We start from the raw sequence: 13,712 nt of genomic DNA on the forward strand, positions 1-13,712 counted from the left end.
TGTGATAATAATTGTGATGAATATTATTATCAGAATTATATAATTATATTTTTATTTTATATTTATTACTTTATTTATTTATTTATTTTACAACACCTATAAAGATACTCTGTATATGCTTTTATATTATTGTGGATGACAACCTGATTGTTATTTTAATTAGATGGGCAATATAAAACATTCTCACAAACAAGGAACTAGTAGGATTTTGCATACTCACAAATCATTCAACTTTAGGCTACTTTGTTATTTGAGATTGGGATGGAATATTGTATTTGATGATTAAATATTAAAATTACAATTTTAATCTTAAAATATAAAATTTTAATATTTTAAAAATAAAAATACAAAAAATTAAAATTTTTAAAAATAAAAAATAAAAAATAAAATTTTAATAATATATTTTTTTTAAATATTTTTATTTAATTTTAAAATTTTTTATTTTATTTCATCTATTATTTTTACCTTTCCAATATCACTTTTATATAATTATATCTGCTAACAAACTATAACTTAAGTGATATAATCTTTTTTTATTCATTTAAAGATCGTGAGTTTGAATCTTCACTCCGACACTTCACCACCGCAGCACCACCTCTAATTAAAACAAGTGAACAACACATAAGAAATCTCTGCACAGCAATACAATACGATACACAAGAGGAGCGAAACATGCTCCATCTCCATAATCTTTCTTTTTTAGAGTTTAAATTTAGACCATTGATTATGATAAGAGATTAAAAATATTATTGCAGCGAAGCTAAGTTTGAAGGGAAAGAACCGTATTCAGCGCTTGAAAGTGAGGCAAATTCTGATGATGATGAGGGATTATGTTTTATTTTGTTTTTTATTTTTTTAATCGATAAAAATATTTAAGTAATTTTATTTATTTTAGTCTTTATATTTATCTTAAATAAAATAAGATATTAAGATATAATTTAATTTTATATATTTTATACTAAATATAATATATGTTACGGTGGGTAACCGGAGATTAATAAGATGGATGACGTTTGACGGCCCAAGTGTACGAAGGAGGAGAACTCCAGATGTATCTGCAACCCGGGAGGCTCCGTCCGACTTGCGCGCGTGAGTGAATGGGGGGTGGTACCTGCAAAGACACTCCGATGCCTAAGTTAGCAAGAGTGTGAGCAGGTCTAGAGAGTATTGGGCTTAGAGATACCTGAGGAGTGTCAGAGTACTTATAGTGGTGAGCCCATAACCACCGTTGGAGTAGTGCCGTATCTTTAGGGTATTAACCGTCCCATTATCTTAGGGAGGTTAAGATATGGCTTTATGAAGTGGTTAGAGAGATTTTAGGGGCGGTTACTCATTTGAATGAGTGTTTATCTGCCAGCTAATCTCACATCCGACTTCTTTATACTAAGTCGTGGTTGACACCGACTTCTTAAGTGGAGGTCGGTGCTTTGCTAGGCTTAATCTATTGGATCAGGCCTTTTGGGTTGGACCTGGGCCCTTAGCGTTGGGCCAGGGTATGAACAGTGCCCCTACTTGAGCCCAAGATCCTTTCAAGGCTTGGGTTCAAGTATTCAACTCGGGTTCGTAGCCGACTTTCACGGGTTTTGAAACCGACGTGATTTTCGCGACCTTTTGCTTCTGACAGTTACGTCAATTCAAGCGTCGTGTCCGTTGAGGAAGCGTTTAGGGATTTGAGGGCTTTGGTAACGGTGCAATCTCATTAATGACTGCTTCGTTTTTACCATTATGCCCCTTAGTATGTTTATAAATACTTTCCCTCTCTTTCTTTCTTCCGTTTCTGCAATCTTTCAAACTTCTTATTTTCTTGCTCGTGCTGTATTCTTGTGTTCGAAGATTTCCGTTCTCTCCAGCCTTCATTTCTTCGGATAAAGGTTAGTTTTGTTTCTTCCCTGTCATGCTTTATGTTTGCATGTTTTGTGTTGTGAGTGGATAGGTTAGCCTGTAGATTATAGCTTCGTATCTCTCCTCTTTAGGGGCCGTGATTTTTCTTTTTCTTTTTCCTTTTGTAGGTTTCTGCCACTTTTCTTTATATAAAAAATGGCTTCTGTAGATGTTCTTTCTCTGTGGGTTGATGACACTGTCCTTGGGGAGGAACCCCTGGTTGATGCTGAGTTTATCACTCATCTTCGTACTCATCACCGGCTTTGTACTTCAGAGGAGGACGAGCCAAAATACGAACTGATAGTCCCGGGTCCGGAAGACCGGGTTTGTTTTGGGAGAGTTAATGAGGCGGCCCCTCATTTTTTCTTCATGTATGAATGTATGATCACCCGTTTGGGCGTTTTTCTTCCTTTTTCGGATTTCGAGATATCTGTTTTGCACCACTGTAGAGTTGCCCCTACTCAACTTCACCCCAATTCTTGGGGTTTTTTGAAGATCTATCCGTTTATAGCCACGCTCTGGACTTTCCGACCTCTTTGAGGATTTTCTTCTTTCTTTTTCATATGACTAAGCCCTTTAGTGGGCTAAACAACAAACAGCAGTGGGTATCCTTCCGAGCCATACAAGGTCGGAGGATTTTCACCCTTTTTGACGAGTCTTTTCACGACTTCAAAAACTATTTTTTCAAAGTACAAGCTGTAGAGGGTCACCACCCCTTCTTCCTTGATGAGCACTCTTCCCCTCGCTTTCCCCTTTATTGGTTGGCGGCCTCCCCTTGTGAAAAGTATGGACCAGATGACCTGGACGAGGTGGAGGCGGCCATTGTGGGGTTTTTTCGAGAAGCGTGGGGGAGGGCCCCATACTTGGATACCAGAAAAATCCTGCAGGGAACGCCGACTTTTGTTCAATCTCAATTAGGTAGTGCATGCATTCCTGATTTCCGAGTTGTTTCTACCGACTTGAATGTTGCCGACTTATAACTGTTGGTTGTTTTTCTTGTAGATATGGCAAGGAAGAATGCTCAAGAGGCTTACCAAAGGGTCCAGGAGGCTAAGGCGAAGTCCCGAGCTAGGTCGGGTGGTGCCAAGGCGATCACCTCTCCTCCTCCTCCTCCTCCTCCTAAAAATACTGGCACTCCCTCTCAACCCATTATACTTTCTTCTTCAACTTTATCTCGGCCACTCCCTTCTGCCCAACTTCTTTCTGAGCCAGAAAAGAAGAAGCGTAAGACTTCAGAGTTTGGCTCTTCTTCTTTTGATGGTGGGGTTAAGGCGGATGCTCTGGCATTCGTCCGAAAGAACATCTATCCTTTTATAAATATGGATGATGTTTCTATTCGAAACCACCTCACCACCATGGCCGAGGAGAGTTTTAGGGCAGCGGGTGTTTGTGGCAAACTTTTGGATCTTTTTGAGAAGACTCCCCTTAGCTCTTTGGGGGCCACCTCAAAGGTTGAGGAGTTGGAGGGGAGGCTTCTTATTTTTGAAAAACATGAGAAGGAGTTGAAGGAGGAGAGAGATAAATTGAGGAAGGAGAGGGATCACCTTAAGGAGGAGGAGGGTAAGCTGCGGGCTCAATGTACTTTGGAGGCAAATTTGAGGAAAACGGCACAAGACAGCTACCACAGTTTATTTCAGGATATTGTGGCCGTGAGGAAGGACTTGCTGAATTCTCAGAACGCATACGCCGAGTTGGAGGACTCTATTGCCGATGGGGCCGAGGAGTCTTGGAGAATTTTCCTAGAACAAGTCAGAGTCATTGCTCCCGACTTGGATCTTTCTCCTTTACATCCTGACAAGGTAGTTATTGATGGCGCCATCGTCGATCCTCCTGTCCCCGAGGTTGTTTCTGAGTCAGATCTGAAGACTCGGGGGCAGAGGATTATTGAGTCTCCTCCTCGTTCTAAAGATGCTCCGGGTTCTTCCTCTGTTCCTCCGACTGGTCCTGGCGGCGCCCCTCCTGAGTCTGGTGGTGATGATTCCTCTACTCCCTTGAAAAGATAACTTTGTTTTTTATGGCTATATGGGGGCTCGGCCTGTGAGTCCCCCCTTTTTTAAACTTATTCATTGTTGGTGGTTGTGTGAACAATTTCCCTTTGGCCTTTTAAGGCCGTAAACAAAATATTCTGATCTGTGCCCTCTTTTGGATAAGGGTTTTTAAACAAAAGTGAATGCCCCTTTTTTGGATAAGGGTTTTGAGTTACCTTGTGCGTGTATGCTTTTCGATATTTTGAAAATTCTTTTGATCTCTTTCTGAAAACCTTTTTATTTGTTTGTCTTCCGGACTTTCTCGTTTAAGGACTTTTTTGGGATGCCCTTTAAACTTCTTCTTGGGTTTTCATATCTCTTTTGTTATTCCTCATACTCGACTTTCGTTTTAGCGAGTTCTTATGACTTAGGTTATTTTTGCGATGCGTTTTTCTTCTACTCGGTTCTACATTCCGATTTAAGGACCGATGTATTTCCGAGCTTTCCTACTCGGAATGTTGTTCCGACTTATGAGTCGGATTTGCTTTCCGAGTTTTTACGATCGACTCATATAACCTCTTTACGCCGACTTGTACCTCGTCGTTTTATCCTGACGACCATCTAGGTCGGTTCATGGGATTTTCACGTTTTGTCGAGCTTAAGTCGGCGCGTTTCGTAGAAGGGCTTAGAAAAATAAATAAGGATATTATAAGAGATATTATGAACGAAAAAAGATCTTTATTAATTAGGAAGGTACCTTCTTGCTACTAAGGGTCTTGATAGCCTATTTTCCCTTAGTCTCTACTATGATGCCTCGTTAAAAACCCTTCTCCAGAAAAAACCCTTTTGGGAAAAAATCATGGAGTTGGGAAAAGAGTACATCAGGGAGTAGAGTTCGCTTCTAACTGTAGTACCTTTTCATATTACAAGCATGCCACGACCTTGGTAGCTCAGTTCCGCTTAGGTTGGTTACTTTATAATAACCTTTCCCTAATACTTCCTTGATTTTGTATGGTCCCTTCCAATTTGCGGCGAGCTTTCCTTCTCCTGATTTGTTGACTCCAATGTCGTTTCTGATTAGGACCAAGTCATCTAGGGCAAATGTTCTTCGAATGACTTTCTTGTTGTACCTGGCAGTCATCCTCTGTTTTAATGCTGCTTCTTTTATTTGGGCACTTTCTCGGACTTCGGGGAGCAAGTCGAGCTCCTCTTTGTGTCCCCGTATGTTTCCGACCTCGTCGTGGAGAATTACCCTTGGGCTTTGCTCATTGATTTCTATTGGAATCATGGCTTCTACGCCATAGACTAGTCGGAAGGGTGTTTCTCCCGTGGCGGATTGAGGAGTTGTCCTATAAGCCCATAACACTTGGGGGAGCTCTTCAGCCCAAGCTCCCTTTGCTTCCTGTAGTCTTTTCTTTAATCCTGCCAGTATGACCTTGTTAGCTGCCTCGGCTTGCCCATTGGCTTGTGGGTGTTCCACCGAGGTGAACTGGTGCTTGATTTTCAGACTGGCTACTAGATTTCTGAAGGTGGCATCGGTGAATTGGGTTCCATTGTCTGTAGTGATGGAATAAGGTATTCCATACCTTGTGATAATGTTTTTGTAGAGGAACCTGCGACTTCTTTGAGCGGTGATAGTGGCTAATGGTTCTGCTTCTATCCACTTTGTGAAGTAATCTATTCCCACGATCAAGTATTTGACTTGTCCTGGTGCTTGGGGAAAAGGACCTAACAAGTCCATTCCCCATTTTGCAAAGGGCCAGGGAGAAGTGATACTAATGAGCTCTTCTGGTGGAGCTACGTGAAAATTTGCATGCATCTGACATGGTTGGCACTTTTTCACAAAGTCTGTGGCATCTTTTTGCAAGGTCGGCCAGTAGAATCCAGCTCGGATTATTTTTCTGGCTAGTGACCTTGCTCCGAGATGATTCTCGCAGATCCCACTATGTACTTCCTCCAACACTTCGGCGGTTCTTGAGGTCGGTACGCATTTTAACAATGGTGTTGATATCCCTCTTCGGTAGAGGACATTTCTCACCAAAGTATAATGCTGTGCTTCCCTTCGGATCTTTTTAGCTTCTTTTTCCTCTTTAGGGAGGATGTCGAATTTTAGGTATTCGACTAAGGGATTCATCCATCCGAGGTTTAAACCGACTACCTCAAGTACCTCCTGCTTATCTTCTGTTTTTGCAACTGAGGGCTCTTGGAGGGTTTCTTGAATCAGGCTTCTGTTGTTTCCTCCTGGTTTGGTACTTGCTAGCTTGGATAGGGCGTCCGCTCTGCTGTTTAGATCCCGAGTTATGTGTTTGACCTCGGTTTCTGCAAAGCGCCCAAGGTGCTCCAGAGTTTTTTCCAAGTACCTTTTCATATTTGGGTCCTTTGCCTGATACTCTCCACTTATTTGGGAGGTCACCACTTGCGAGTCGCTGTATATCATCACTTTTGTAGCACCGACTTCTTCTGCTAATTTTAGCCTAGCAATCAAAGCTTCATATTCTGCCTGATTATTTGAGGCTGGGAATTCAAATTTTAGAGAAACCTCAATCTGGGTTCCTCTTTCATCTACCAATATTATGCCTGCGCCGCTTCCTGTTTTGTTGGAGGATCCGTCTACATAGAGTTCCCATGTAGTCGGCTTTTCCTCTTGGTCTCCTGCGTATTCTGCTACGAAGTCGGCGAGGCATTGAGCTTTAATTGCCGTCCGAGTTTCATATCTCAGATCAAACTCGGAGAGTTCTATCGCCCATTGAACCATTCTCCCTGCAACATCCGTCTTTTGGAGGATTTGCTTCATGGGTTGGTTTGTGCGGACTCTTATTGTGTGAGCTTGAAAGTAAGGTCGTAGCCTTCGTGAGGCTATCACTAAGGAGTAGGCAAACTTTTCTAGTTTGTGGTACCTTAGTTCAGGTCCTTGCAGGACCTTGCTGATGAAATAGACCGGGTGTTGTCCGACCTCGTCTTCTCTGATCAGGGCTGATGAGACAGCCTTGTTTGCTACGGATAAGTATAAAACGAGGTCTTCCCCTGGTACTGGTCGGGCTAGGATAGGAGGTTGGCTTAAGAACTTTTTGAACTCTTGGAACGCCTCCTCGCATTCCGGAGTCCATTCGAATCGGCATCCCTTTCTTAATAAAGAGAATAATGGAAGGGATTTTAGCGCCGATCCTGCCAAGAATCTGGAGAGGGCTGCAAGCCGGCCATTGAGCTGTTGAACCTCTCTCAAACAAGTCGAGCTTTTCATTTCTAGGATGGCTCTGCATTTATCGGGATTGGCCTCAATCCCTCTCTGTGTTAGCATGAACCCTAGAAATTTTCCTGCCTCGACCGCGAAGGCGCACTTTGCAGGATTTAGTCTCACCCCATGCAACCTTATAGTGTCAAAGACTTGTGAGAGGTCGGTTAAGAGGTCGACTTCTTCCTTGGTCTTTACTAGCATGTCGTCGACGTATACTTCCATCAAGCTCCCTAGGTGGGGGAAAAACACTTTATTCATCAACCGTTGGTATGTGGCTCCTGCATTCTTTAATCCGAATGGCATGACCACATAGCAATAGTTTGCCCTTGGTGTGATGAAAGATGTTTTCTCTTGGTCGGGCTCGTACATCGGGATTTAGTTATATCCCGAGTAGGCGTCCATGAATGATAAGTACTGGTACCCCGAGCTGGAGTCCACCAGGGTATCAATATTCGGTAGGGGATAAGGGTCCTTAGGACATGCTTTATTCAAGTCGGTATAGTCGACGCACATTCTCCATTTACCATTTGTTTTTGACTAACACTACATTGGCTAGCCATGTTGGGTACTTGACCTCTCTGATAAAGCCAGCTTCCAGGAGCGCCTGTACTTGCTCTTCTACTATTAGGGCTCGTTCCGGGCCGAGCTTGCGTCTTCTTTGCTGTACAGGTCGGGACCCTGGATAAACCGAGAGCCTGTGAGACATGAGCTCGGGATCAATCCCGGGCATGTCGGAAGCCTTCCATGCGAAGAGGTCGGAATTAGCTCTCAGGAGTTCAGTCAACCTTTGTTTTAGGGTTTCCCCTAAGTTGGCTCCTATGTAAGTGTTTTTTCCCTCCTCTTTACCGACTTGCACCTCCTCGGTTTTTCCTCCCGGTTGGGGTCGCAGCTCTTCTCTGGCCCTTGTGCCGCCGAGCTCTATGATGTGGACTTCTTTGCCCTTTCCTCTCAGATTTAGGCTTTCATTGTAGCATTTTCTTGCCAATTTTTGGTCTCCCCTCACCGTCGCTATTCCCGCTGGGGTTGGGAACTTCATGCAAAGGTGAGGAGTGGATACCACTGCCCCGAGGCGATTAAGGGTAGTTCTGCCGATTAAGGCATTATAGGCTGACCCTTCATCAATGACTATGAAGTCTATGCTCAGGGTCCTTGATTTTTCCCCTCTTCCAAAAGTGGTGTGAAGGGGCAAGAATCCCAGAGGCTTTATTGGCGTATCCCCTAATCCATATAAGGTGTCGGGGTAGGCTCTCAACTCTTTTTCATCTAACCCTAGCTTGTCGAAGGCGGGCTTGAAAAGGATGTCCGCCGAACTTCCTTGGTCTACTAGGGTTCTGTGGAGATGGGCATTGGCTAGGATCATGGTTATCACCACGGGATCATCATGCCCGGGAATTATCCCTTGCCCATCTTCTTTTGTGAACGAAATGGTGGGGAGGTCAGGTGACTCTTCCCCGACTTGATAGACTCTCTTGAGATGTCTTTTGCGAGAGGATTTAGTGAGCCCTCCTCCCGCAAATCCTCCTGAGATCATGTGAATATGTCTCTCTGGGGTCTGCGGTGGTGGATCTCTTCTATCCATATCATCTCGCTTTCTCTGTCCGTGAGTGTCCGACCTTTCCATGAGATATCTATCAAGCCGATCTTCCCTAGCCAGCTTTTCTATCACATTTTTGAGGTCGTAACAATCATTGGTGGAGTGACCATATATTTTATGGTACTCGCAGTAGTCGCCGCGGCTTCCCCCTTTTTTGTTTTTAATAGGTCTAGGGGGTGGCAGCCTTTCAGTGTGGCAAATCTCTCTGTATACATCCACTATAGAAGTTTTTAGAGGAGTATAAGAGTGATATTTCCTGGGCCTCTCGAGACCGAGCTCTTCCTTTTTCTTGGCTTCCCTTTCCCTCTCTTTAGATGAGGGAGGGGGTCCAGGTCGCCAACTCAGGTCTCTTAACTTTGCATTCTCTTCCATATTGATGTACTTTTCCGCCCTTTCTTGTACATCGCTTAGAGAAACGGGGTGTCTTTTAGATATGGACTGTGAGAAGGGACCTTCTCTGAGCCCATTGACTAACCCCATTATGACTGCCTCTGTGGGCAGGTCTTGGATCTCCAAACATGCCTTATTGAACCTTTCCATATAGGCTCGTAAAGACTCTCCGACCTCCTGTTTTATTCCCAGGAGGCTCGGTGCATGTTTTACTTTATCTTTCTGAATTGAGAACCTCATCAAAAACTTCCTTGAGAGGTCTTCAAAGCTAGTGATTGATCTCGGGGGGAGGCTATCGAACCACTTCATCGCTGCTTTTGATAAAGTGGTCGGGAAAGCCTTGCATCTCGTAGCGTCAGAGGCATCAGCTAGATACATCCGACTTTTAAAGTTACTTAGGTGATGCTTAGGATCTGTGGTTCCATCATAGAGGTCCATATCAGGGCTTTTAAAGTTTCTCGGAACTTTTGCCCTCATTATGTCCTCACTGAAAGGATCTTCTCCACCCGAGAGTTGGTCTTCTTGTTCGTCGCGGGAGTGGTGACCCTTGAGGGAGGATTCCAGCTGTAAGAGTTTTCTTTCTAACTCTTTTCGCCGCTCCATCTCCTCTTTGAGATACCTTTCGGTTTCCTTCTGCTTCTCCCGCTCTTGCTCCAATTGTTCCAGGCGGCTATGGACTAATCCTATTAATTCAGCTACGTGGGATGGTCCGCCTTTTTCTGATTCACGCCCATCTGAGGAATTTACCTTCGGATTCTTCACTCCGAAGGTACCCTCTCTGTGTTGGTTGTTATCTTCCTGGTGTTGGGCCAGGTCTTCATTGTCGTTGCCCATGTCTAGATTCTCCTGTTCAGAATCTGTTTCCGCATGGCCTTCTTCGTGGGATCTATCCGCCATCGATGGATGATCTCTCGGGTCCCCGGCAACGGCGCCAATGTTACGGTGGGTAACCGGAGATTAATAAGATGGATGACGTTTGACGGCCCAAGTGTACGAAGGAGGAGAACTCCAGATGTATCTGCAACCCGGGAGGCTCCGTCCGACTTGCGCGCGTGAGTGAATGGGGGGTGGTACCTGCAAAGACACTCCGATGCCTAAGTTAGCAAGAGTGTGAGCAGGTCTAGAGAGTATTGGGCTTAGAGATACCTGAGGAGTGTCAGAGTACTTATAGTGGTGAGCCCATAACCACCGTTGGAGTAGTGCCGTATCTTTAGGGTATTAACCGTCCCATTATCTTAGGGAGGTTAAGATATGGCTTTATGAAGTGGTTAGAGAGATTTTAGGGGCGGTTACTCATTTGAATGAGTGTTTATCTGCCAGCTAATCTCACATCCGACTTCTTTATACTAAGTCGTGGTTGACACCGACTTCTTAAGTGGAGGTCGGTGCTTTGCTAGGCTTAATCTATTGGATCAGGCCTTTTGGGTTGGACCTGGGCCCTTAGCGTTGGGTCAGGGTATGAACAATATATAAATTTAATTTAATTTTTGTTTTTTAATTTTTGTTTTAGTCTAAAGATTTGTTTAGATAAGTTTATAAGTAATTTTTTTTAATTTTAAATTTATGAAAATGTATAGTATTAATATTTGGCGTAATTTCTAAAATAAAATTGTAATTTTCTAAAAAATTATTTAAGTACTTGTAAAGAAATTAAAAAAAAATAACTTCTCTTATAACAAAAATTTTTTTATCATTTTTTTTAAATAAACACTTTTAAAATTAAAAAATTAAATACAAAATAATTTATTTATAAATTACTTTTAATATAAATTTTTATTATTTAAACTATTTTTTTTAAAAAAAAATTAATTAAACTATTTATCCAAATTCAACCTAAGTCTCTTTTCTAAACTCAATAGTAGAGCGTGATAATACTCCACCGACCACCGATGAACTAAATAACAACAAAATCATACACTACTTACTGGATAAAATAAAGAAAGAGATCAAGAATCTAGGAGTTTACCCTAGCTATATGACATTTATTCCAATCTTCAAGCCCTTAAAGAACTTAGACGAATATATTCCAAAGCTATATATCTTTCCGAAGGATAAAAATCATGATTAATCAATCATGGCACCTCGGCTTAATTATTAGGACCGCCGCCGTTTATTTATTAAACGTTGTTGGTAAGAGATCACAAAGTACTTACTTCACAATGATATTCAATCTATCCCCGAAAATTACATTAATTAATTAATTTCTTAAATCTTAAGTCTCATATGAAACTTGTTTTCTTGTCCACTTAATTAAATATTTTTTTAAAAGGATAGACTCTCAATTGATAGACTAATTAAAACGTCTTTAAAATTTCATGGTATAGATATTAAAATCGCTTATTATTCTAATAGACAATCTAGAAATTAGTTCAATCTCCCATCAATAATAAGTTACGGGAGTTGATCCAAGACTCACACGCTTCAAAAAGACAAATAAAAAAATCGTTTAACTTTCACAAGACTAACTTGGTAAAATTATTTGGTTTAATAGGCTAAATTGTTCGATGGACTAAAATGAGGTCCCTCCTCACTTATACTTTTGTAAAATGTGTTATTAACATATTTTACAAATAAAAAATATCTATAAAACAAACCAAAGAGTGTGTAAGAATCATTACCCTTAAAAAAAAAGAGCAAGTAGAGATAGGCAGAGTATATAAGCTGGGATAAATTCAAGTCCTGGTATATATGGTAACTTTATTCGGTGTATCGCTTTTAAGAGCTTGTTTGGATTATTAAAAACAACTATTTTCTTTAATTTTTTCTTGACCAATAGCTATTTTTTGGAACTTCTAATGATTATAACTATAGAAGTTATAATTATATATTTCAAATTAGTTATATTTTTTGCAAAACTAACTTTAAATATTAGATAATATAAATAATCTTCCCACACATTTTTATAACAATTTTATCGTATAAAAGCATTTTTTTAAAAATCTAACATACTTAAGGACTAATGTTTTTAGATAGTTACGTTATGAATTATATAAAAATGAATAATACTAAAGTAAATGTAATTTTTCAACCTTCCAAAACATGTCCAATCTTATGGAATCTGTGAAAAATTTCTTTCCACCTTTCCGTGGTGACGGTGAAATGAAACAATGAACTTGACCATGATTTCAAGGATAAGTTTAGGTTAGAGTCAAAGTGGATGATGCCCATATTGCTATCCAGATACGACACTAATATATAAAACAAAGCATGTGCCAGCCGTGGAGCTTTATTAGTCTCTTTCCTTATCTCTTCTTGATCTGAGTTACCCACTATTTCGGAAAATAAAAATATTTCTTTTACAATTAAATTAATTATTATATTTATAAATATATATTATTTAATTTATTTTTTATATTGTATATTTTAATATATATATATATATATATATATATATATATATATATATAATACGAATAATTATTTTTTATAGCTGATTTTAATCTACAGTTACCATGACTGTTGTGAAAAAGGGACGGGGAAGAAATGCCGTTCAAGTTCCAAGTACTAGCATTCCTACCTAGTTCTCCTTCATAGCAATTTTCATGTAAGGGGAAAAAAATAAAGAAAAGTGCTACTATGATTCTATCAAGGTTTTGTAGACGTGTTTTTTAAAGAATTAAATTAAAATTTTTTAAAGGAATAAAATTACAAGTGTCTAGTAAATTGATGTATCAATAATTTTAAGGAAAAGTATAGGTAACCAACAACATTTTTGAACACTTTTAAGAAAGGAAAAGTATAGGGTACCAACATATTATCCACCAACTTCTGTCAACTCTTATTTATATTTGTGTTTTATGGAAGTGTGTTCGCAGATGTGTCTAATAATTAATATATTTTAAATACATATATAAAGAGACACATCCAGAAAATATATCTATAAAGACACTTCTATTAAACACAGTTATAAAAAATATATTTTTATTAGACACATCCACGAACACACTTCCATAAAACACTCTTATAAATAAGAGTTGGCAGAAATTGGCAGATATGTTGTTGGTAACGTAGCGGAACCGTTTAAGAAAAAATAGGTAACCAACATTTTTGAACAATATGTAAATAATGTGAATTAATAGGGTTAAAAGAATAAATTTAATTAGTAACATTAAATTAAAATATAGTGTATTTTTATTTGATTGGTGGTTGTTTATGTTATTTAAAATAGTCATTATTTACCTAACACTTTAACATTCTGGTTAACAAAATCTTTTATAATATCTCAAGTAGTTTCTTTAGCATCAAGAGAAACTTGTGTTACTTACTTCCTCTCCGATAAAAGAGAAAATGAAAGAGCAAGGAAAGTCTCTAAAACACTTCTAACAAAACAATACATATACGGAGTTATTAATTATGAAGGAATAACAAGTGGGAAGTATATAGAAGGTAAGACTGATTTGAAATAGGAAATGTTATTTTTTTAGATATTGGATAAGAATTGACGTAATTTTTTAATACTGAAACTTACGGTATTTTACAAAATTTTGAGTGCAATCGAATTTATAGAAGGCGAATTGTTAGATCAGATTTTTTTAATTTATAAAAATAATACGTAAATTACATATTGTATTATTTTAATATTAAATTATAATATATAGTATTGTAAATATATAGATTGTGTATTGTTAGTGTAATACGTATTTTG

This window comes from Arachis stenosperma, chromosome 8 (assembly GCF_014773155.1).
Source record: "Arachis stenosperma cultivar V10309 chromosome 8, arast.V10309.gnm1.PFL2, whole genome shotgun sequence".
Classification (NCBI taxonomy): Eukaryota; Viridiplantae; Streptophyta; class Magnoliopsida; order Fabales; family Fabaceae; genus Arachis; species Arachis stenosperma.